The 4,513-nt window shown below is 30.3% G+C and overlaps 1 long non-coding RNA gene across 1 annotated transcript; it reads right to left on the reverse strand.

Annotated features, from left to right (window-relative positions):
- Positions 1-208: 208 nt before the first annotated feature.
- LOC132713078 (uncharacterized) lies at positions 209-4,513 on the reverse strand. Its single transcript, XR_009623399.1, has 4 exons — positions 2,598-4,513; positions 2,087-2,178; positions 1,235-1,398; positions 209-539 (listed from the first exon to the last, which is right to left on the reverse strand). It is a non-coding gene; the product is annotated as an uncharacterized LOC132713078 (long non-coding RNA).

The following is a 4,513-nucleotide window of genomic DNA, read 5'->3' on the forward strand; positions in this document are numbered from 1 at the left end:
TCAAACCAACAGTAGTGGTAGGCAAGTGATTTAAGTTTACAACTTTAATCACTTGGCCATAGACACCCTTAAAACTAAATAAAAATGGCAAAATGGGAAATAATTGAATCTCTTACCACAGTAAAACCTCCTATTAACTCTTCACCACCAGTTGACTGTTCTCAACATTGTCCAGGTTTCTAAAAAGATCAATAGTAACAACAATTTTATATAACCAAACAACAATTTTATATAACTATAAAATTTAAAAAATTACAACAAATTTTATATCCAAAAGTACCTAAATTGCAATTCTTATTTTATAAGTTACTGCAGCTACCAATAATTGCTTTCTTCAAAATCAACATTAACACCTTGATTTTCATTTGAACCTGTAAGTTTCTAGAAGTTGAACCCTTTTTTTTATTTCTTATGATAAATAAAAAGGATTATTTTATATAAAATATACTTGCTTGTGCATCAGAACTGCTACACATTGAACTTTCTCCATAATCAGGAGTATTTACATTCTGGTGGGGTTGGGCACCATTGCTCTGCATCTGAAATTTAAATTCAGTGAACTATGACAATTCAAAGAAGTTCGAGTCAATAAATAAAATAAAGTGCTCATGTGTTGAATCTTACAACATAGAGAATATTGTGGGTTTAGATTCAATATTTGGGTTTAGATTCAATATTTAAATTTAAAACTAAATTTCATTGAACAAATTGAAAAGTCATATCATGTGAGCTTCTAGCAAGTATAATAAACATTGTTATAATCAACAAGTTCAATAAATCAAGTACTGAATCTACACAAATATAATATTCTTTTTATCACATAACTAAAATAAGAATGGTTTCAATTAAAAAGCCTTATTTGTCAAGGGGCCTATAGTGTAAGGCTATCATTAGTGCGCTTTATTGCTATGTTTGTATATAATAAAATGACATCATGTCATTTGACAAAGTGTTATTACACCAGTATTATATCTTTTTCCATTACACAAATTTATTACACTCTGGTGCCATAGTTAATGTGATATAAATAATAAACTAGCTAGAGTTGTTCAAATGTCTTTCTATATTCATTCAGAATCTGGCTTTCAGTTTACTAGGTAAGGCATTGATCTCTTAAAGTCTTGACACATATTTGTGGTAGGTAAAATACATATATTTCGTTGGCCATAGATATGGTGACAAATGAAATATCAAAAGGAAAAAAAACAAAACACCTGAAAATTAAAAAAAATACCTGTTGGAAAGCATTCCATAACCACGTGTAACTCGATTCCAAGTTAGCTATCCTGCAGTTAGCTTGGTAAAGCTCTTGCTGCAACATTTGTACTTTTTGCTCCAGGTATCCATTCACTGCAGGGACATGGACAGGTTGGATAGCAGGCTCCTGATATCTAGGTACTAATGAAAAGCAAAATTATTAAATTTGAAATAAATCAAGGAAAGCACATTAAGTTTAATTTTACAAAGGTCATGTGTTCTGTGATCATTATTTAAATATCCAGGTACACAATTATCAGTACCAGTAATGAGTAATTGATCACTGCATCACATGTAATATGTTTGAAGATTGAAAGACTGTAATACGGAATTGTATAATTAAAACCATTAAGGAAAATGAAAACAATATACTTAACAATTGCAATCTTACACCCACTGCAGGTACAGTCCAGAATGTCTTGCTTGAGAAAAACTGTGAGTTTCCACTAACAGTTACTCAAGAGCTAGATATTCCAGTCTGTTACAACAACCAGTGTTTGATTGTTTTTCTTGCATGTTTCATTTTTATCATATTTCAGAAAGAAATTATCAAAACTAATATTGTCATTTAGCACTTTTTTCTTAGAGCAGCATATGAAATTACAACTTCAATCATAATGGCAAAATTGATGTCATCCTAAGATATAAAGGCCCCCAAAAAAACCCTGGCTTATTTGCCAGAGTATCAGTTTTAGACCTAGGTAAAAGGAATGCAGCTTTTTAAAAAAGAATGATTTATCTATTTTTTTTTTCATTTTGAGGTTATCATTGTAATTCCTGTTGCAACATACATAATAATAATTATATTCCATTTAAGTTTAAAATTTACCTTTCACAGGGGGTCCACTTCCATTAGCTATTTCTAGCGATTCTCGGACTGAGACCGGAAGACTGTCAGTTTTTTCACTATTTAAGTGTTCACTAAAACGGAAAATGAAAAGTTTAACTTATTGTCATATGCAGAAAGCAAGAATACATTTTAATAAATTATACATGATCTAACATCTTACATGCTCCTAATGTCCTACTTTGAAAAACATATATTACAAGGTATTGTTTTAATAGCAAAAATATTTCATCTGCTTCAGTAATTTTGCGTTTCTTGAAACGTTTCATGAAGCTTCTTATGCGCATGTGCAATGACATTTATCAGTTCTTTTTATTTAGAATGAAATTTAAAAAATGAAGCTGTCATTGCATTCAGAGAAATTTATAACATATATGCTTGTGAATTTTCATAAAAGTGCAATATGTAAAACTAATCAATTGTTAGATGTTTTTCTCTGGTAATGAATATCTGAGTGTAAGGAGATGTAAGATGACATTTCTAAACCAAATACCTGAAGGTGTTAGTTGCCTCACTTTGGCAGGCAATTTCCTTTTCTGGATTTGGAGTTGACAGACTCTCTTCAAGTTCTGTCAACTCCAACTCAGCAGCAGCTAATTCTATTTCTTTACCATGCTTTTCTTTAGTTGTTCCTTTTCCCTGGAAGGAAAATATGAATATCTTATAAAAATATAAAAAAGTGCTCTTGCCAGATACTTAAAATAAGTAATATCAATAATTGGTTGTTTTTCCAGGATTTTTTTCAAAATCATTTCATGAATGCCTGTTAACACCATGTTCATGTTGAAGCTGGTGTTCACTTAATATGAAATACTTTCAATCTTAAATACAAAACCAACAAATATCTTCTACAGAACAGTCTTTAAGGAATAATTTTTATTGCATCCAAAACCTAATATGTTACCTCAAATTTTCTTTTCTTTCCTTTGCTCCTTTCTGCAACAGCCTTCACTGGCAGTATAGCTTCATTCTTATTTTTATTTTGCATACATGTCTGCTGAGTGTTAGATTCTGTAATAAAATAATATAGACTGAAGTGTTTATAGATATATTTAATTTTTTTCCCATCATATCACAGGAATCAAAATCATCAAAAGAATTAAAATGTCTCCTTATTACCCATAACTGCATAACATCTATGTATAAGTTCTTTTATTGTTTGTAAAATGTCCAGTACGTATTATAATATTAATTTATCCAATAATTTCATTACAGACCTTTCATTAGAAACAAAATTATTGACATGTTTAATTTAATCTGTTAATTAGAAGAAAATGTCATCAAAGTAAAAATGACAAAAATGACTTAAAACCGAGTATTATCTTAAGATGGAATAATTATACACTTAAAAAACATTTCCTGAGATTTAGTTCATCTAAGGGGGGGGGGGGATTAGTTGTTGCGGCACATCATTTAGAGAAAGTAATAAGTCGTGCATTGCCCCTGCCTGGCGGCGGCTCTTGTTTTTTAAATGATTGTGCCGCGTAATGTTGTGCATTCTCCTTTGTGACGTCATTATATCATGACGTCATATCATAAATTTTGAAATATAGTTCTGTTTAATTTCTCTAATTTTGTTAAATTTTTAACATGTATGATGACATTGACTTTCTTTTCCTAAAGAAGCAAAATTTATGTACGCCGATATTTATTTGTGCCTGTTATTCCATTTAGTTATGATTTTCTTTTCATCCGCATTCAGATACAGTCCGGCTACAGTGAAAATTATATTTTATAAATTTCACTAGTGGTTTCTTTCCCTTGTGAACCTGCTTGTGATGACATGAAGCTGATCGTCTTCTATACGATTTGCCATAATACCGGTAAATAAACACATAGGAAACCTCCAATTATGCAACTTTACAAAGGATGGAAATTGTTCTTGACGGGCAAACTTGCAAATGTGCACAAGATGTCAAGTGAAAGTGTAGCAGATTAATTTAATCTTTTTTGACATAAAAAGTTAGTTACAGTTCATTTAAAGTAGTTTCTATTATTCTACTTTTAATGAAAATGTTCCTACTTTTTGCCTGCAAACTTTCATATTTTATTTTAATTTTTGAATAAGGCCAATTGAAATCATGCATTATACCTACTGTATACACATTAAACTATCATCATCACTTTCTCCTACCAATTCTTTAAGGGCCTGTATAATATGGCTTCCTCCTACAACCTCTTTGGAAGATTTGTTGAATTCGTCTTCTGTTATTTCCGTCGTTTTTTGTAAAAAATTTGAAGTGTCAAGTACTAGTAGCTTTTTCCAACGATGTTGTCAAATAATTTTGTCTTTGACAAAAATAATAAATTGATAATAAATTGGAAAAATAATTTCAAAGGTGAAACAATTTATTGAATTTTGTTGATTTTGTGGTTCATGAATTGTACTGTTCCTTATTTATGTCACAT

This window comes from Ruditapes philippinarum, unplaced genomic scaffold (assembly GCF_026571515.1).
Source record: "Ruditapes philippinarum isolate M1 unplaced genomic scaffold, ASM2657151v2 ctg2333_1_1_1_1, whole genome shotgun sequence".
Taxonomy (NCBI): Eukaryota; Metazoa; Mollusca; class Bivalvia; order Venerida; family Veneridae; genus Ruditapes; species Ruditapes philippinarum.